The sequence below is a fragment of the Aythya marila genome (assembly GCF_965140915.1).
Source record: "Aythya marila genome assembly, chromosome: 1".
In the NCBI taxonomy this organism is placed as follows: domain Eukaryota; kingdom Metazoa; phylum Chordata; class Aves; order Anseriformes; family Anatidae; genus Aythya; species Aythya marila.
The window spans coordinates 6,736,235-6,758,668 of record NC_139042.1 but is presented as its reverse complement, the minus strand read 5'-3'; the positions used below and the strand labels follow the sequence as shown (position 1 = coordinate 6,758,668).

Genomic DNA, 22,434 nt, shown 5'->3' with positions numbered 1-22,434 from the left:
CAGGGTGAGGCATCTTTGCATCCAGCTCACATCCAGTCTGCTAAGTGCCTGTCTGCAGTTCTTTAGCACTGTCACCACAAACTACATATGTGTCAGTATGAAAGGAAGCTGCAGTAAACTACTGTAGCAGACAGCTCACCTCCTCTTCTCCTGTTCTGAAATTTAACTCCTTGGTTCTCTTCGATTTGCCAGCATGCAACAGAAGCAGCAGCAGTTCAAATATGAGATACACAGCACTGCAGGAAAGGAAGGGGGTACAGAAGTGCCAAAAATAGAAATGTGTATTAACTGTTAAGGTGAACGAACAGGTGTTGTATGTGTTCCAGTGCAATTAAACTATGAAAGGAAAGTGGATTTTACTTTATTCAAGTTATTTGGGATAGATTCAGAGATTTTTGCTACCTAATTTCAATTCACAACAGAAATACATCATAGCTGTTCTGTTTACTTGCTGATGTCATACATGCTTTGCTAAAGGCTTTAAGACTCACTCAAGGACTTCTGCTTTGCTAATAGCTCCATGAAATAGAAAACTGATTTTTTTTTTTCCAAATTAACCTTTAAATTCTGCCTTACCTAAGCATGCTTGTTCCTCTTCCTTTAATTGCAAGTTATTTTACATTAGGAGCTGAGAAGCAATTATGAATGCCTATTTTTGCTGTGAAACAGCAGTGTACTGCTTCCCTTATGCCACATACCTCAGCTTTAACCCCTGCACCTCTTTGCAGTTATAATCTCTAAACAATAAGCAGAAACATACCCTTTTGGCTCCACACATATGACTAAACAGATGTTCCTCCCAGCCAGAAGCAGTATCAAAGCTGCAAATTTACAGGGTTTATCACTGTGTTTTGTATTTGATAGTACTGTGCTTTATAGGGCAAATACTTCCCCTTGTCCTCCCACCTATGATTGTGGAGATACCAACATGCCACTGCTGTCCTGTGTGCTGGATCACATTTGCAAAGCACATACGCAAGAGTAATTTCTGCTCTGCTTTTATGTGGTAAATAGCAAATCAAAATTAATAGAGGCACAGCAAAGGAAATATAGTCATAGCAATCTAATGTAGGACTCCTGGGACCAAGGAAGCTCTTTATCTGCCCCAGGATTTTCAGCAAATGGCTGAAACTATTTTCTCCAGGGTGCCTGAATTCCAAAGGCAAAATATTCCACTCCCACTTAAAACTCACCCAGAGTTACTGGAGCTGGATGGCACAGCCCAAGCTTTGAGCCTGAAGACACACACTGCTCAATTCCTTTAAGACTAGAAAGAGTTCAAAGAATTCCTTCAACACAATTTAAAATGGCGAGTTGGTTAAGTAAACAGAAATTCTTAGATAGTGACTTTTTTTCAGGGAAACTCCAAGGTATGTTTGCTTTTTGCCTGATGCATAAAAGCTTCTGACAAAATACTTTGTAACAGACAATATTTCTGGAAAGGAATAGTTTCTAATTACTGCCAATTCAGACTTTTAGTTAACGCTGGTAGTCAGTAAATTTGAAGCCCGAAGACAAAGTAAAATCATCTTTGAAATATAATTGCTACAGAAGAGCTATCTATCTGTGACACCACTCCAACTCTCTGAACTCTGGGCTGATGGTAAGAGGGTAGGTTCTCCAAGGTGCAAACCCTTTATTAAACCACATAGCAGACTTGCATCACTCTCCACATCTGTGGGTTGTCAAAGTGTCTTATAAGGGAGTATAGGAAGGGGAGCAGAAGGAAGGAGGAAAAATATGCCCTGAAAAACTGAGGCAGAACAAAACAAAAACAAAACATATTTTGTTTCTATCTGGGATTTCACTGTAAGAAAACATGGATGGAAAAATAAGAATGCCAAAAAGAAGCAGTAACATCATTACATAGCTTAACCAACACTAAAATGTTAATGTAAAAAGAACAGGAATAAAAATTTTACATATATGCATAAACAGTAGAACACCTCTCCCACTCTGCTCCCATGATTTTATAAAGAGAATAAGTATAATTTGAAATCACTGCACTACAACCAAAAAAGGGTATATTCTCTCAAGCAACTATTTATATAGTTTTATGTATATTCAGCTGCTAAGAAAAATTGAAGGAAACACTCATTAAACAATAAAATCTCACTTTATGACTTCTATCATCGACATTAACAGTTTTACTGAACTATTTATTCAGAAAAATAGGAACAATAAAAAGCCACAATTCATCCCACTTAAAAGAAAAAAAATAGAATACATTGTTCATTTAAGGAATAATGACAAAGCAATAGGGAGATAATTTTCTCCACCCACTGAAAATGTTAGATCAGGAAGCATAAACCTTGCCAAATACCTGATTCTGATTCTAATCAGAAATGCATTTTAACTGTTTGCATGCACTTGGAGATCTAACTAAAATCTACAACACAGGAATGGCCAGACTACAAGTCATTTTATTACAGCTCCATCACACAGTAGTCTGCCATACGTTGTCAATAGCAGGTTTATTAGGTCTGTACCGGTATCCAGGGATTTTAAGATTATTAATCTTTTACTGTAACCATAACAAAGTCTGCATTTTACAGAAGTGCTACAAGCTGAGCTGCTTTAGAAGAAGAATTGGAGCTCCCAGCTGTGGTCTGCTCATAGGAGTAATATGTACTTTAGCTTGCTCAGTGAAGTGCTACATTACAAGGACAGAGAGATGCATGCAATTGAATTGCAATATTATCGTAGACAGGAGATAATCAGTTAAAAGCAAATTTTACGAGGGGCTTCTTGCTGCGAATGAGTGGGTGGTTTTCAGTAAACCAAACCACATCTATACTATACATTAAATTGCAATCTTGTGCTTCTCTGAGAATCGGTCTTACCACAAGTGGACACATGGATATAAGCACAAAGCAACTACAGTGTTGAATCCTACTGTTGTTAATACATGGCTCCCCAACATTGCAAGCAACAGCGATTGATGCTCAGCTCTGAAACAGATGGTCATTTCAAACACCTTGCCAACTGCTTGTATGTGCTGAGTATCACCGGTATTTTTGCTGGTCAGGCTCTTCTTTCAATTTTAATATTGCTGCTTTACTTAAGCAGCACACGGGAAGAAGTACAGCTTCGCTTTAGACAAGGCATTCATCTTCTCTTGTTAAGGGAGAACTTCTCGCAGCACGCAAGTGAGGTGGCAACCTCCCCCTCACACACCTGTGGTGAAGATAGATATTAGCTGTAGATGGTGCTTCTCTCCTACCTCCATCTGAATATATACACACAGTAGTCATAAAATGCCCTGACAAGGCCCTTTAAAATACAAATACAGCTCAGTAATAAATAATGCCTTTCTTATAAGAATAGGGAGACAGATGAAAAGATTAGTCATTCAGGGCTTGCAGAGCTCTGCTGCCAGTGAAACGGACAGGAGACAGAACAAGTTAAAAATGAAATAGCAAAGATTTAAAACATTCACTTTGCTTCAAGGCTTATATGTTAACACTCTGCATAGCTGTGGATACAGGAACAGAGATGATGATGTGAAACTAAGTTAGATTTTATTTTATTTTTAGTACTAGGCAGGAAGAGATACTGATTTGGCTGACTGTACAAGCAATCATTCCCCATCCCTAACACATCCAATTATCTTAGAGTTACATGATGCCAAGACACGACATTTTATGACCAGAATACTAGGAAAGACATGAACCTTAATTTCTGCTATTCCATCTATCCAGAAGTTATTTTTTTTAAGCATTCAAACCTTACAGAAGTTCAAGTAAATGGGAGTCCCAGGGTTTAGTAGGGACCTGATTTTTCCTTCTTTGCTATAAACAGAAACCTCATCAGACAAACATTCCTCCTACTACTGCAACAGGCAATATTATTATGGGAAATCCATGTCCTCTCTGACAAAAGGGGCAGTCAACCCAACCAGTAACACCAAAAACCTTTCTCATTTCTCTCCTGGTGAGGGTAAACCCCACTCTGTTACAGTCACAATACAGATAGAAGATTAGTTTCTACTTGTATTTTCTTCCAGTTATGATGTTTCATAACAGATTTATTTATTTTGTAATAAAAAAATATATAAAATTCTATCACTTAGGCCTGAATTTTAAAGATGGGAAAACTGGGTTACTTGAAAATTAAATGCTTCCTTGAAGCATCTAAGCCAATGGCTGCAACAGAGCTTAGCAATTCTGAGAACAGTCAGATACTCTGACAAACAAAGGTTGCAGAGAAGGGAATTTAAAACAAAACAAACAAACAAAAAAATGAAGGAAGATGGAATAGAAATAGGAAAAGAGTGAAAATTAAATTCTGTATATTAAGGATGGGAAAGATGCAAACTCTGCTCTTCCAATTTCAGTTTTTCTAGCTTATCTAATTTCCTTAATAATTCTTGTGCCAAATGTTTTCTCTTTAGAAATTACCTCTTCTGAAACTCAGCTGTGACATTACAAATTTGCTCCGGTCTAATTTGCCCCTTAAAACACGGGATACTGCATGCAGACATCTCCTGTCACTTTTTTCTGAATTATAGCAGAATTGCCATCTAGCAGAGGGCATCAAGAATTCCATGGTCACAGAGCAGTAAAGAAAGAAAATGCAAGCACTTTCCCTGCAGATCTCCTTTAAGTGTGAGGCCCTAAAAATTGTCAACATGCCCTCTGCCATGCAGTTATCACTTTGGTTTTTCAACTCTTCTATTATTTGATGTTGTAGATCCACTCAACTTGCTTGACACTAAGGGGCATGCTTTAGTGATAGGACTCAGTAGGTTAGAGAGATGGATGGACTTGATGAACCTGAAAGTCTTTTCCAACCTAGATGACTCCATGATGTATGGTGCAACAGGTCAAGAGGAGAGGGGATGAGGTGTTGTGCTCCCTAACTACGTGAATGAGAGCTTTAACTCGAAGTACATGAAATGGAAGCAAAATGAGTAAGCACAAAACACTGAGAATCAGCATATCCCTGCACAGAGTGATGTATTTTAACACTACACAATACAATGGTATAAGAGACAATGATTTAAATTTATCCAGTTCTTTTCCCTCTTTTATTTGTTAAGCTTTGGAATGGAGACAGACTTAATTATGGTACTTAATTTTGATTTTAGAAATTGATTTTCCACTCTAGTTTCTGCTGGTGCATAGGAAACTCTAGTGAGTCACACAAGTGATACAACAACCATTAGCAGCCTTAAAAATAAACATTAAGAATTTCACTTTATTCTTATCTTGGCTTCAGTTCTGTACAAATTGTTTCTTCATTCAGTTTTCTGCTAGAAATTTTAAAGTTTCTTCCTGTGATTTTTAGAAATCACAATGAAAACGGTGTATAAATTCCTCAGATGTGCCATTGTGCTGTTCAGTTTCTTGTATCAAATCAAATCATAGTGTATATAGTACAGTTATGCATCTGCATGGCAAGTAGTCCTACAGGAAATAATATAAAATACAAAAATTATCCTTAGGGAGAGAAAAAGAAAGAAGGGACTACATTCTGCAAGTTGTGCTTATGTGTGTTACCAGTGCATTTTGTAAAGGACTTACTAAATATAATCCTGAACAAAAGTGAATCTAGCGTGGAAACACTTTTACTGCTGCACTGTGTGTATCCCTCCCATCCTGTGGTATTTAAGGACCTTTGTTTTCTTTGCATTTGTTAGTAACTCTGTGGAATATTATTTCTATTTCAGAAAGGGAAGAAAGAAGGCACAAAGAGTGAGTTGGTAACAGCCATGCTGGAGGCTGGAGCATCTGCACAAACTCCTCTCTCACTCAGCATACGGCCACAGTGTTTGCCATAGCCAAAGCCAAAGTGAGGTGGCTTGCACTGTCCTAACTGCCAGGACTAACCACACTCAGACCTGCACCAGTCCATCTTCTGTCTGTCCAGAGCAGGTGAACTGGCAACATCCATTTACCTACCCACAAAGACCACTGAGATATACCCTCTCTGTAGTTTCATACAACAGCAAGTGGGACAGCCTTTAATGAGCTGTTCTAACCATTACTGATTAAAACAAAACAACCACAACAAAAGAACAGCCAAACACACACACACACAGAGAACATTTGCAGACACAAGCATGGGAATATAAATCATCCTATGATAAATATTATTTTATTCCTGGCTAATTACAGGCTGGCTTCTCTTTCAAAGCCCTCCTTAAATCTCACTTTCACTTTATCAGCCCCAAGAGCAAAATTTAAAAGTCATCTGAAGCAGAATCACAAGTTACAGCCACTGTATCAGTGAAACACATGGTGTCCTTTGGCCAAGCTCCATTTAACAGTTCAAGGTGAATGTGCTGAGCCCTTGTCCCAGTACCATACTCTCCAGAAAACCCTTGTGCCTAAGAAAACAAGTTTCACTGAAACTCAAGATGAAGAAGAACTACTTATGATGAGTTCAAATAAGATTGGGAAGAAGTGAGATACCAACTAACCTTACACCCCCACCTTATCACAGGTGGGCATGTTCATACTCCCATGGGCTGAGCCCATTCTGTGCTCTTCTGAGCAGCAGCAGAGCCCTCGCACATTGATCCACTCAGCAAGGCCAGGCTGCCTTGGGCCACTCTGAGCCCTGACCTGCCCAAAGCAAGTCACTGATCCCAGCTTAGATCCCTCCCCCCCTTTCTCCAGCTATATTCTGCCACTGACTGGGCTGCTCCCACCTGAGCAGCCTCTTCCACCCCTTCCTCTCTAGGGCCTCCCACCTGGCCTTTAAATGCTTCTTCAAGAACATAACCCACATGCTGAGAACAAAGCCACACAACAGGTACTGACTTATTCCCCTTTTCATTGCATCTATGGCTCTTCACCTTTGCACTCAGCTTTTCCAGGCTGTGATCCACACTCAGGTATGCACCCTCACACCCTAAGTCCCACAGGGAGAGGCCCTACAGTTCAGAATCCCTTGGGAAGTCAGAAGTCATCACAGAGGTAAATCACTGAACTTTGCTGAACTCTTGAGGTGCTGAACCCAGGTTTAAAAAGCAATGCATTCTCACTAAAATGAGAAAGACAGACAGGGAAAAGGCTCTGCTTAGTTCCTCCAAATACAAGATGGTCTATGTATGACAGCCAAACAGCAACAGAAGTCTTCATCCATGACTGGCAACAACTCCTGCTTCTTGTGTGCAGAGACAAGAGCTCTCTGTGCTCGTGGAACTGACTCGCCACCAGTTCATTGCTTGAGCACAGCTCGAACTGCAGCAGAACCAACACAGGGTTTTCTGCCTTAATTATGCCACAGCTCTTCTGCATGAGCTTAATTATTCTTTGCAAGCCAGCTGCTCACTCTTCAAATGAAAAGAATAATGCTCTACCGCACTGGGACAGACTAAAGATAAAAGTATTAACAAATGTGAAGTAATGCGATAGAGAGCATTATAGGAAAAGGGAGCATCTACCCCCGCACTGGCTTATGCAGAACCATTGAGAAGCCTGCAGAAAGGTCTCTGTGAGTCCGTAACAAAACTGATTACACAAATGGCTCATTGTAATGTGACACATGAAAAAGTCTATTTTGGCAATAACAGTAATAAATGGTGGTGTTATACCTCCTTTGACTGGAAAGAGAAAATAACTGTAAAGGAATATAAGGTCAAAGAAAAGAACATACTTTTCTTTCATGTATGAGAAGATCTTCAGAAGAACAATATATTGCAAATAATAAAATATAAACGGTATGTTTCCCCATCTAAAACATATTCCAATAAATTAATTACATGCTAAAATAAGCTAACATAAAATTTACTGTACTGTGTTTTCTTAATCAATACCATCCAAGTGCTACCCCAGCCCTTTTTATTCCCATTCCTTAGGAAAAACATGACAAATGCAGATGTAGAGGTAATTTTTTGTTGTTGTTCCAGAGGATCGTGGCACTTTGAAAATCAGAGGAAAAATTGTGGCAGCATATGGATAGTGGGATATACTTTGATAACAGACGGCCTAGAGTTGATCAAAAAATTCCTGAAAAATTGTTATAGCTTTTTAGGACAACAAGTAGCATTTTTTGAATGCCTTGAAGTTTTTAAATTTAAGCAGAGTGTTTCAAGAAAACAGAAACTTTCTGAGTTGTCTAACCAGTGGAAAATTGAGAAAGTGTTCCTTGAAATTGTCAAAATATTTGTCTTTCTTTTTCATCAAAAATCAGAACATTTCAGCCCGCTCCCAGGCTGTCAATACTGCTGTCTAAATTACATTTACATTTAACTTTCCCCTGGGATCCCAGTCAACAGATATTTTTAAAATTTCTTTTCTGCACATCTCCTTGAAAATACTTACTTTCGATTCATGCATTTAGCAGACTTAAGGATTCTCCCACACCTTTCTGCAAATTATTTTTTGCCTTCTTACATTGGTTGCCTTCTTATATGTCACCCAGATTTCATGAAGACACTATAATGAACTTACCTGAACTTTTAGAAAAGCATCATAAGGAGGGAAAGCACCACAAAAGCAATTAACTGCGTTCCATTTTTCAGGTATAGCAGTAAGCACTATGTTTCATGTCTAGACCTCCCAGAAACAGAATACAAGAGGAATGAGAAATTGTTTCCCAGCACTCCTCCCTCACAGCTAAGTACACAGATTTAATACACCCTACTTTTTACAACTCATCCTTTGCCTTCCACATAGGGATGTACGAGAACAATCACTTCCAAGGACTCTAATCATTCGTTGTATGGTTCTAGGAGAGCCAGATAGGTAATGAACTGAACCAAGAATTCTTCCTGTTTCCAGCTGAATTAACTAACTAGTTAGTGTGGCAAAATCCCATTCCCAGCAATGGATGGGAACTCTGATCTTACTAAGAGAAACAATTTTTTCTTTCCGCTTTCGTTCTCTTCACCATGCAAAGTCTTGAAAGGTTCGTTGAGGGTAAAAGTGATGAAAGGGACCAGACTTCTAAGGAGTGCCTCATCCTCACAGGTTTATGCTTCCAGATACTGTTGGTTGTCAGTTAAAGCTAACTGGTCTTGTAATTAATGGCAGCAGCTGTCTGGGCTCTGGTGAGCCCCACTTCTGATCCAGATCATATCCTTATTACATCAAGCCCCACAGGGGACAGATAATAAAGGGAGTGCTACCAGTCACCTGCTTACCTTGCACTAGCCTGCACAACACTCTTACATCCCTTAAGAGTCATTATTTTATTCAGTTAAGCACATCCCACTGCCCAAACTGCTTCTTTAAAATGCCCTCTGACTTCTCTACTCTTTGCTTTCAAGACTCCCTTTTCAAGTGCGTAACAGGCATTTATGAGCTTGCAGTTCCTTAAAAATATTGGATTAAGTAATACTCAGTTATCTGAGAAGCCGTACTCTGCCTACAGTAATGATGTAGGAAAAGACACCAAAAAGATAGTAGATTGCAGCTGCATTGCACAAATATATTGGTAATTTGTTGTGATTTAAAGATGAGGTAAGCAGACAGCATAATCTTCCAGTCTCAGATGGCTCCAGTCCAAAGAGGACTGAACCAATATACCTTTTCATTATCTCACCTATTACGGACAATAAATCACCATTAAAGCTCAGGACATAACATGACAACATAAATGTGCTATATGAATACATTACCTCAGTGTACTTCAAGGCAAGACCTCACTAGTGAAACATGGCCATTCCTACCTAAGGGATTTCCATTAGAACAAGTCCACAAAAGAGCATGCTAATCCTTTGGCTTTTATTGCACACTCAGTGCACATCCCAAGCAATATATCATGAATAAATATTACATCTTACGTCTCATGTTTCTTTGCCTACGTAAGGAGTTACAGAACATCAGACAGGACTCCATAAATCACTGTTTCAGCTGTTTCTAGGACAGGGCACACAGCTTAGGTTTTAGCCTCTATAGCTGTCCATTTAGGAATGTGTAACTTGCCTTGCTGAGAAAGAACTACATTTGTAGTTACACAAGCAGGCATACTACGTTACTAATGCAGATTCAGGAAGGTTTATTTTATTTATTTATTTTTAAGCAATGCTATGTATAAAGACGCTTAAGCAGAAACAGGTAAAATATTACATTAAGGAGAATACTCTTTGAAAGCTCAAGATAACAAAATGAATTACAAACTACTTGCAAAGTTGTGGCCTTCAGAAGTTGAGGTAATTTTCTCACAAAGCTTTTCCATGCACAGAGCAAGGGAGACTGGTAGAACTGATATGTGGTAATCTGATTTGCAGTTATATTTAAACATCTGGTCTGCTTGGTTTTCCTACATTGATAAACTTGATTATGAGGAGTATTGAAATGTTATGGACTAGCATTTTTATAACTATTTTACTTATGTATCCTTCCTGGATAGGTTTTAAAATCAGGATTGGAAGTAAAATATGGCTATAGATCAACGTCATAATATACATTTTAAATCCAGTAAGTTCTTAATGGTTCTTTTACTACTGTAGGAGTTGAAGTTGGTTGATATTATGCAACACAATTCTCCCAGTATAATTGCACAAAGAAGACACAGCTACACATAGGATGGACATAGTTAAATGAAGAATGGTCTGTAGGATGTTTCACTTCAAGTGGAAAAAAACAAACAAACAAACAAAAAAACCAACCCAAATATACACACACAATCCCTTATAATTCCTAAGATTTAAATTCTCTTCTTCCACTTTAACTGGGGGTGTTGCCTACTAAACAACACTGTTTTTCTCTCATCTGATGCTGGCAGAGTCTCTGTTCTTCTGCTTACATGTATCTCACAGATTTAGGCAGTATGATTTAGGCAATTTATAAAAGACCACATATTCACTTGGAACAGAGCACGCAACTATTTAATTGTTCCAGACAGTACTAGATATAATGGTAAAAAAAAAATAAAAATAATAAAAAAAAAATAAAAAATCTAAAGGTTGCCAAAATGATTTAGGTATTTAGAACAGAGTTAGTTATTGCCAACACCAGCAGAATAATTTACCTGTAACTCTTCAGTTTGGAAGAAAGGTCAAACCATTGGCTCCTTTCAGTTTATAGAAGCAGAAATCCCACACATTTGATTCATCCGAACACACTTATTTTAAAAAAGCAGAAAGCCTAAAATACTTCAGAACACTACAAAAAGTAGTATTTTGCACTTAATTAGGCTTCTCAATACACATGAAAGCACTTCAGGAGTTTCCCACAGGTCAATGAAAATAAAAACGGACAGCCATACAAAGAGTGAATTAATTTATAAATAAATACTGATTCTGGCACTTAACTCCTATATAATTTATCCTACATGAGGAGGTGAAACGATGCAACAACTAGCAATTTATTCTTTGCTAAGATGTGGGCATAGCCAGTGGTATTAAATAATCTGAATTGCAACCATTTTCCTATGTGTACTTAAATATTTTCTGTAAATCATAATTAAATACATTTTCACGTTGGCATTACCATATACTTTAGTATTATAATTCTAAACTTTTCAAGTTTTCATCCACACATGACAGAATGCTTCTGGACAGACCAAATGGATTCTACATCACGTTTTTAACATGAACTGAAGCATTGTATCTACAAGATTTGAAAAGAAAAATGAATGTGCATAATTCTAATTAGACTGCAACTGAGCAGAACTGTTCAGCTGCCTTGCTTAACAGCTGGTCTAAATCTCTTAGGGAGGAGCATATTTTTACAAAACATTTTATGAGGCCACACACTGAGAGCTACAGGAGTTTATTATAGAGGCAGACAGGTTGATTAATAAATAGCAGTTTTGCTTTAGGAATCAGAAATATAAGTGGATGGCTGTCCAAGATGCCTAGGCAATTTGTAGATTTATTTTTATTTACATGTGTGTAATTTAGTGACTCCAAATACTGTATTAAATAAATAGCCTCATGCATAACTAGCCCAGATCTTTTATCAACTTCTCAGATGCTTATATTTGGCAACATTCAGAAGTGAATATACCCATCCTCAGACAGAAAGATTTAAAGAAAATGAGGATAAAATAGCTGAGCCAACACGTAACAGCAATCTGTCTCCAAGACACATGTACAGACAGTCTGGCAAGATAACTAGGGCAAGAGGAGTGGAAAGAGAGAAGGCCAAAGACTGGGGTGTGTCAGATTTGCAGTTGTGAGTCACTTTATTTTTTGAGTTACTGTGCAAGATAGATGTCATGACCTTTCACACAGTATTGCTGAATAAAATGCTAGTAATACTAGATGTCAGCCTGGACAATAACTGGAATCATCTTATAAACGGTCAAAAATATTCAAAGTTTTCTAAGAGGCACAACTTTCTAGCACCAGTTCTGTGCTCTGGACCCAATGCTATTGCTTCATAGTCTTAGTGAACAATGGTGAATAAGCACATTGGTTTGTTTTTTAATGAAATGTTTATTTGGCATTCTGTCATTAAATGCTTCATACTGACAACCAAAATGTTTTCTACATATTTGTACTGTGGAAAACAAAAATAAAAACAAAACAAGCAAACAAACAACAACAAAAACAAAACAAACCACTGTAAACAGAGACTCAAGCTACTTGGAACTACATTTCCTTCTCCACCTTACCGTTATTTTCTTAACCTTCTGTTAATTAACTAAGAACAACTGTCTCCAGTCATTGAACTCCATCAGTTCAGAGAATCTCTAGGTAGTCGCCCACATTAATTTGCTGCACTTCTCTTTTCTGTAGTCCTCGGTCCTCAGGGCCATAGGTAACTAACTGTATAAAACACAAGACATAGCTTTTCATATGGATAGGTTGAGGTATACCAACTCTCTGCCCAATCCATCCACACAAACCGAACTTGTTAAGAACATACAAATGGGGTTCTCTTTGCAGCTAGGTTACCTACATGAAATTGTCAGTGTCCCTCCTCCCCATTTTCCATCCTTCCTTCTTTCTTTCCTTATATTTATTTTATTTGTTCTTTATTTGTATTGTTTTTCTGCTTGGATCAAACAGTCATTCATTTCAACATGCTTTCATTCCCTTTACTCCCCAACTTGCTATATCATAGATCCCTCACAATAGCTGGAAGACGATTATCTGGTAATATTTTCCTGAACTCCTTTGCCTGTACTTCTAACCTATGAGGCTTAATCAGTAGTATATTTTGTGAACTAGGAATTAGGCAACTTTCTGCAATGCAAAATAAATAAATAAAAATTAAAAAAAATCTACCAACTAAGTTAAAAATAAAAATAAAAATAAAATCAATACCACATCCATAATTCATTAAAAACCTGTCACTCTTCAAACATTTTTAAGCATCTCATTCTACCTCAGAGGTTTTCAGTTTGAAAGAACTCTTTATGCCCATATTTCAGGGACCAGAGGGAATCTTGCTTCAAAATTTCTTTACTACAACATAAAGGATTAATCAGTCAAAGAGGAACAGGTGAGGGGGACATTATTTTGATAGCACATTTTTATTACTGACTGCACAGAGTACCTTTTCCTACTTCTCTCAAAATAAAATGGTATAAATAAAGCAGAAAATACGGAAATATAAAAACCAAACATAAATGGCCCATATTTCACCTGGTCTAAAGCTGTCAATGAAAATTTAAAAAACAAAACGAAACAAAAGACAGAAATAAATAAAAAATTAAGTTTACATCTGCTGAATAGATGACACTAACCTTTTAAAATAATGTTTTGATTAAAGAGCATCCTCCAGCAATATGCCCAGCCAGCTGCTCAATGACACACACAGGTATACAGAATTATGCAGAAAGAGAAGCTAGTTTGGCACTGCTTCCAAGCAAAGTGATGTTAGTTTTGTTCCACTGGCCTTGCTATAGGCACATTTCCTGATCTCTCCCTTCTGTAAAAATTATTTGGGAAGGTCAGTACCTCCTGCTCTGCAGCTCTGTTCAAGCACTGTGGTAGAGCTGCCACTCACAGATGATGCTGGGAAAACTGCCACGACCAGGGAGCTGCTACTTGTTTTCTGTTATTATTGTCTTGTTTGCAAAAGAAGAAGTCAGAAGAGCTCTTTTTCAGCTCAAATTACTTTGTGTCTCAGTGTTTTTACAGATTTCAAATGATCTCAGTATTACGCAGTTTATATGGAGACCCTAAACTGTAACTGCAAGATCATTTTTAGAAATATTTACAAAACTATTGGCTATGATAGATTGCACAATTTACACCTAGACCAACTTGCTTTCAGATTCTGTGGCTCTCTGAATAAGCAAATCCTGTTTTGCTTCAAGGCAGTCAACTCCTTCCAAACGTTACACCCTGCCCTACCATCCCTCTTAATTGCCTACTTGAGACCTGGTGTGGGCAGCATCATCCCTAAAAATCCATCAGAACCTTCTGTCTTGACTCCAAGCTCTTTTGTCTAACAGTGTGGAGTTCCTGGGATTGCTGAGACTAGTATTTCATCACTTCTTGCATAACCAACCATGGTCCAGCCATCACACAAATCCAGCAATGCAACACGGCTGCTTTCTGCCAGTATCATGGGACCTGTGACGTCAAGCTTGGACTGAAATATGTAACTTTTGGATAGCTAAAATTAAGTGAGGTAAATCACACCTCAGAGTAATCATAAACATCCTATACTACTAAAGAGAAAATGTCCATTTGTGTTTTTTGCATGAGTTGACAGACAAGAATATGTAATTATATCCCTTCAGTACAACTAATTGTGATAGTTAAGAGAAGCACTCTGAAGAATATTTGATTTAATAAGACCGGTGGCATTTGGAGATACCTTAGTTTCCGTATGCTTTTGTGACACCCATTTCCACTGTCTTTCTAACAGGATGAAAATAAATTTTTGGTTTTGTGTTCCACAGACACAGATGCTCAGTGAAGTGAAGTATTGGATCATCTCTGTGCCCTCAAATATATGCAAATATCTTTCTAAAATTCAAAGTACACATTCTTACTGTAAGGCTGTGTGCCTCCACCTGCATGTCCTTTTCCAACAGTTTTATTTGAAATTCTGCTGGACTTTTCAATAACCCTTCAGGAATAAGATTTATTTATTTATTTATTTTAATACAGGACCAGCAACACATCCCTTCCTTATTGCCAAAGCAAGTCATGCGTCCAGTTTGTTTCAGATACTATATTTGAGTTCTTAGCCAGAGACTCTGGCTGTAAGCATGATCACATATTTGAAAATACTACTTGACAATACTCACAGGTAGACCCATTTAAAGTTAGTCCTTGGTCACAATATTTATGAATTAAAAGTTATACAAAAACTTGGTGGTTTAAACCTTCACTATCAGAGGATGGCATCTTATCATCTGTTTTCCATCCAGGACAAATAACCCTTGTAAAGATGAATGTGCTCCCAGACTTCTCTACCATCTCCTAGTACATCATTTTAAAATTTTGTAAGACTCTTTTTTTTTCCTCCACTAAGCTGAATAATACTCATAGAGCTTTCTCTTGTGTACTGCAAGAAAGAATTGTTAAACATCTCAATATCAAACATTTAATATTTCCTATATTAGGATACATTTTACTCATGCAGTGTAAGTAGAGTTACTGAAGCATCAGGAGTTCAGACTGCATTTTTCTGACATGTTAGACTTCATGACATTATACACTACCTGAAAGGGTATGTTAATGATATCTTAGTGCAGCTTATTAGCATTGATTTAATGCCTAAAATTTTCACTAATTGTACCTACAGAAGGCAATAAAATAGTTAAATCAGACACCACTACCCTTTAACTCATATCCTGATTGTACTATTAAAATTCAGATTTGATCTGAAAGATGCAAAAAGCAGGAATCTATAGTGCATTAATGCTAGATGTTATGTACTAATTCCAGAAATCAGGGGAAAATTAGACAGGAGAAAAATGTGTCAGTTTGATCCCAATTCTGACAACAGAATTGAAAGCCAGCATCCAAAACCAAACATTTTTTCTCTGATGTAGTAATTTCAATAAAACAGTTCCCAAGTCTTCAATTTATTTCTAAAAAGCTGTAGCTAGACAGGATATAGAAAATGGAGAAAATTTAGTGAACTAATCTTTTAGGTCAGCCGAGATAAAAACTAAAATTATTTCCTCATTTACCTCCTCACTTTAGAGATCAAAATCATGTTTCTGGCTTGCTGATACAATTATTTGCTTGTATGCTTGCCAGGCAGCATAGTACATATCCATCTTCACTACATGCTACACGCCAGCAATCTCTCTGCTTGTGCTAGGCAGTTGGAAACCAATCTGTTAAAGTCCACAGCATGACGCAAACCCACTCTCTCTTCCTAACACCTTTCTCATTGAGAGTTTCCTTGAAGAGCAATCTCTCTCCATCAGCACATCTCCTCACTAGTGCCCGGCCAATAGATCTTACAGTTTGCACACAAGTTTTTAAATGATGCTTTCTTGGCTTAGAAGGGTTTTTTATGGGTTGGCAGAATAGCACACAGATGAAAAACTACTTGGTTCTACCTCTGCTAGCTATATATTCTGATATAATTTGGGTGACCATTACCCAGCTACTTCTCTGGGCAAACTGAAGAGCAGGAGAATTCATCAATCTGCTAACATAATCCTCATTTAAATCCTCATGCACAGCAGAAAGTACTTAATATTACAATCCATCACCTATCTGTGTCTATCACCTTGCTGGTATCAGTACAGGAGGAGTCATTTTTTTTCCTTTTTCTTTGAGAATCTGCGTTTAAAGTTGTATTAGAAGAATGCATGCACTTTACAGACTTGATTTCAAAAATGTCTGCCTTGCAATTTGCACAGACTTCTAAACTAGGCACTCTAACACTATTTAATCCCTATGGCTGGAATAGATGGTTTTCCATCAACAACTGGAAATGATTCCTTCAGCACTTATCCATCATGTCTGAAATCCCACTGTCCTATTAAAGCATCTCTGACTCATTGCAAACAATTTAATTTGGAACAAAAGATCCATTTGTTATGAACAACACTGAGTATTAGTGATGGGACAGAACTGCTAGGACACTAAAGGGGATTCAGGAAACTGGGCTTCAGCTGCTGGCTCAGCCATACTGCTGCTGTAAAGCTCTACCCTGTTCCCTTCCCCACTGCACGTCTTTGTTTCACCAGACAGAAGAAAACAGTACTACTGATCACCCCTGTAAGACCTTTCAAAATATGCAGATTAAAACTGCTTTATAGGTCAACACAATTAGGAAAAGGTGAGGTTCTATACTACGCATTACATTTGAAAGACATAGGTATGTATGCATAAAAATTTGTTTAAGTCTCCAATAATATATTATTTATAACCCCCCTCCACCTTTTCCTTTTAACCTTTTTTCTTTTAGGATAAGGAAACCAAGAAAGAGACCCAGTCATTCATCAGCTAAGTTTCCACATCCTACTACCAACTGATTCATTAAAAATTAGTAATCAAAATTAATAAAGAAATGTAGAGCACAGATGAAGCTAGCATGAACCCGTGATGCCAGAATGAGGACTTTAAAATGAAAGAAAGTCATTTGAGAATGATATAGAAATGCTGAACAGCTCTGCAAACAGCAAGGTAAAGTTTAGTGATGCAGATACAGAGGCCACTTCTGCACAGTAAGATTTCTGAGCTGGAGCTACAAAATCCATCATAAGCATTAAATACAATAAATAAATGCATTTTAAAATAATGGCAAATTGCAAGCACATTCACACTCCAAAGCCAGGAAATACTCTCCAGAAAAAAGGGTAGCATAACTTTTATTTCCACTAATCTTCATTAATTAGCTTCGAATGACCAGAAAGTTCCTCTCACACAGCCAACATATACAAAGAATTTAGCAAGCTAAAATAAATAAATAAATAAATGAATAAAAGATTGCTTATAGCATGCAAAAGAACTATCTTGTAGTCCCAGCCCCTCTCTCTCTCTCTCTTTTTTTTTAATCTATGCTTTAATTCCCATATTTTTTTTTTCTACATGCTTTTTTTCTCCCACAGCTATGCTTTTATGTCCTAAACTAGTATCAGAATTTTGTAGCATCGAGGACCCCAATTTAGGCCTACTCCGTATTATATTAAAATATAATTTGTTATAACTGCTAGAATTATTAAAAAGCTTTCAAGGGATATTTTTTAGTATAAAATTTGGCTGCAAAGATTTCTTGCTGACAGAGGGCCCAGAGGAGTTGAGATTCATCTTTATATTCAGCTTCCAAGTGATGGTGTTTTATCTATACGATATATTAAATTTTATATCAACTTTCTTTTCTGTGATTACTATCGTTTTTATCTATGAAATCCAACAGTATTCAGCACAACTTAAATACAGTTTCAGAATAACTGTTCAGCACCTTTTCTGTAGATTTACTGACATGTAGGAAATGCACCAAAATGTAATGGAGGAACTTAAAGAATGAAAGGGGATGCTTCCTCTGTTACTACTGTAAGTAGACAGTTTTTCTCTCCATCAGCAGAGTTACAGCAACATTTATCTTTCTCTCAGGCTACGTATTTGTACTTAGTTCTTTCAAAGGAAGTAGCTCCTTTCCTCTCATCTTCATTGTTTAATTTTTCTCTAAAAAGGAGGTCAGCACTATGTATTAGGGAAAAGGAGTTGCTAACTCTTTAAAGAGGATGAAAGTAAGAAAAACAATGCTGCTTAAGATTGGTTCTGAATTTCCTTCTGTGGAGGTGGAATGTGTTCAGTGTCTGAGCAGTCAGTCTGTCTTTGGGGAGACTAGGGACACAGCAATGGAAGATAAGTAGAGAAGAAAACTTTCCATTACAGCCAGTGAATATAGAAAGCACAAATCCATCCCTTTTCTGGTGCAAGGAGCAGAACAAGAGGCAAGAGTTGTACAAGCACAGCAGTAACATGTTAATGGCCTGGTGCTGATACTTTTTGGCCCATATCAAAGTACTTGAAGGTCATTTTGTGAGGCAAAAACATTTCTAAGAAAGGCCGATGGACAATGAACAAGACTTCTCTCAACAGTCTTGTGGGAAAAGTGCATCTACCTAAAGAAATGGTCATCAGGGCAGTAGAAAAAGAGATAGAAAAACTAAAAGACAATACAAGAAAATCAGTATCACAAAGATCAGTATGGTCAATAGGAGGTGAATAGGCCCTGGTATTTAGCCAGGAATGACTGAAAGCATCCAAACTGAAGTTGGAGGAACAGAACAGAGAAATTTGGCTCTGTTCTGCAGCCACAAATTGGACAGTGGATGATATCAACGCTGAACAAATCCAAGTCCTTTATGAGCATGTTCCAGAATTAAAACCCTAACATTATGGATCAAAAGTACATTAAGATGCACTGTTGTTTAAAGTATGAGTAGGATCAGCGGTAGGATAAATTCAGTTCAGTATCAAATACGAGAAACAGCCTAGTGTATATGATAAATCAGCAATCTTTAAGCAAGATGCCTGTACCTTGCTACATAATAAAACCACAAAGTTTCATTATTCTTAATACATCAGCACCTGTGGTAAATTGCAATAGGTAAATATTTCCTGAATATTTAACTAGGTTTATGTTTAATTTACAGTAAATGGCACTGAATAAAAAGGAGCCAACCCTGAAAATTCTCCAGTGCATGTTGAATCACTGGTCATTTCACCCTCATGAGAATTTGAATTTCAACAAGAATTTTTAATTGAGCCCCCTGGATTTTAGCTTATGATTTAATCTACCAAGTTGCTAAGGCAACGAATGATTATAGCTGTTGGGCAAAATTCAGTGAATTGTTAATCGATCTTAATCTGGATACAGTGTATCAGTAGTTATATCACAGGGGAAATAGAAAATGCTACAAAAAAAGTGTTCTTTTAATCCTTAAATTAAAACATACAAAGACACTAGAATCGCAAACTCATATTTCATAATAAACATCTATATTAGAAATAACATCTTCTAAAACCAGTTGTTTCAACAGAAAGGAATCTTTCACCAAGGTCTATATATCCCCCAGCAGCGTGTGTCTCAGAGACATCTAATCAATGAGCTTTTTAATGTGTTTGACTCTCCCTCTGCTTTGTAAGGGGGAGAATAGATTTATCCTGATCGAAGGTTGCAGTCATTATTCTAATATGATTGTGTTAGAGGATAACCTTTGTATGATGCTGTTTCAAATCCATGTACTTCTTGTTTGGCCCACTATATAAAGCATAATGACCAGCCAAAGTATGGTCAGGAAATTAAGCAACTCTGCTTTTTATTCTTTTTTTTCACCATGATCATTAACCAGTCACTCAAGATCTCTGTGCCTGTTTCAGTTTCACATTTCACAGACAGAAGGATGTAATCAGACTTACCTGTAAATGATGTGAGAGCAACTTTGAAATTATGTATTTTAAAATTATTCTTAGCATCCAATGTTATTATTAGGTGATATATATAATAGTCATTTTAATGGTCACTAGTAGTTAGCCAGAGAGTGAATTTTCTGTTTTATGTTTTTTTAAGTGTCCATAAATGCATACATCCAGTTTTAGTTACCTTTGCAGTTGTAAAGGTAACTAAAGCTTTCACTCTGTTTTAATCAACTACTTTTTAAAGAGAACTAAACTCTTCTGAAAATCCAAAGCTAGTGTCTTATTCCTAATATATTTTCAGAAAAACAAAACAAAACACCTTAGCTTTAGTAGCTTAGGGCAATATTTCGCAAAACAAACTGATGTATTACAATATATTTAGATATTATTTCTTGAACATGTATTTCTCATTTGATGACTGTTCCTCACACTATTTAGCTCCCGTAATCTAGAGAATTTTTTAAATTATTTTTTCCCCCACTTTGCTTTCCTCAATAAATTTAACCTGGAAAAATAAAAGAGACAAATACCTATGAGCAAGTTAACACAAAACTAGTATCCTAGATGGAGACAAGGGACCAGAGTAAGTTTTCAATAAATGTCTCTATGAGTTCATTTGGATTTCAGTAGCTGAACAAGAAGATTGCAGGTATACAAGTAAGGAAGAATTTTCCCCTGGCAGCTCACATAGAAAGCTAATTACAAAGTCTTCCACTCCCCATCCCTTCCTCCAATTTATGAAACTTTTGGAAGGTAAACTAACTTATCACAACATCCAGGGCTTTGAAAGATCATTAACCTTTTAATTATTTTGATAATTAATAATAAATTAATATTGTTTGTGGAAATAAGAATATGGTCCTCCCCTGCACCACCTGAAACCAGAAGACCTACTACTTCAAATGTGTATGTGTGTACAGCACACTGATGAATCATAAGTAGGCTCATGATTATGCTACAGGAAACAATAAATCAGATAATACCTCCCCCCCCCCAGTAAATAAAGAGCTATGTAGATGTGTTCCACTTGGAGTTGTACAGCTGACTTCTTTTTGGTTTCACAGTATATTTTTTACTTCGGTAATCTAGACTCAAAATCAAAGATTTTATCAGAAAATGTTTTAGAATTAACTATTAAGAAGGACAGAATTAAAACTAAAAGCATTTAATGTTTACAACACTGTATTTTTGTATTCTTTCCACATTTTCTCATTTGCCTCATATGGAGCTTCATTTTCACAATTATTTATTCATTCTCTCCCCTGTGTTTATTATGCAATCCTCATTTGCCCTAGTGTCTTTTCATTTTATCTACTATTTGTTTCAAAGACTTCTACACCCCCCACCCCACACCTTTTAGTGTTGCCCATTATCGCAGAATCACAGCATGGTTTGAGTTGGAATGGACTTTAAAGCCCATCCAGTTTCAATTCCCCTGCCATAGGCAGAGATGCCAGCCACTAGATCAAGCTGCCCAGGGCCTCATCCAAGGAGGTCTTGAACATCTCCAGGGATGGGGCAACCACACCTAGGTCGAGTCTCTGCCTTTGCCTTCTAGGGCTTGGGACCATTACCTTCCCTTCTGCCTTCCAGTAGCTGCTGTGTTAAAATATATTTTATAAATACTTTTTGTAAGAAATTTGCTTAGCTGTTTTACCTAAAGGAAGCACATGCCACACTGTAATGCGGAGAAAACTCTGAATTTTGATTAAGAAAAAAAAAAGGAACAAACTTGTACAGCCCTTCAAAATTAAGACTGTTAGGCTTGTTTGCAGACATATTACAAATAGATGTGAAATACATTAAAATGACTGTCTACTGCTTTTCAGTCTTCCCAAAAGAAGTTAAATAAGATAGAATGCTTTGAATAAATGAAAGGATCTGTCTGAAAGATGGACATCAAACCATGCATTCAGTTGAAAATTATGATACTCTAGAAATTCTTAGTAAGTTATATACACAATCATATGTATAACACGGGATATTACTTGAGTAGAATGCTTAATAAGTCACAAAAGAAACAGAAGAAACTTCATCCATTTTCTACAGTATTCATATAAAACAAATCTAAAAAAAAACCCTAAATTGTTATTCTGCAAACTTTTCCAACCTGACAGTCCAGATTTAAAACTTTTTCTCCTTTTATCTATACAAAAGGAAAGGTAGCTAAACAGAACACACTAAAGACAGTTAGGTCTCCTGTGTCTTACATGTTTTATTCTTTGTCTAAAACA

At 37.0% G+C, this 22,434-nt stretch overlaps 1 protein-coding gene across 6 annotated transcripts in view; it reads right to left on the bottom strand.

Moving 5' to 3' along the window:
* DLG2 (discs large MAGUK scaffold protein 2) overlaps positions 1-22,434 on the bottom strand; it is a gene marked incomplete at its 5' end in the record, with an annotated part of 1,037,476 nt that overhangs the window by 521,292 nt on the left and 493,750 nt on the right. The gene's annotated exons all lie outside the window — the stretch shown is intronic.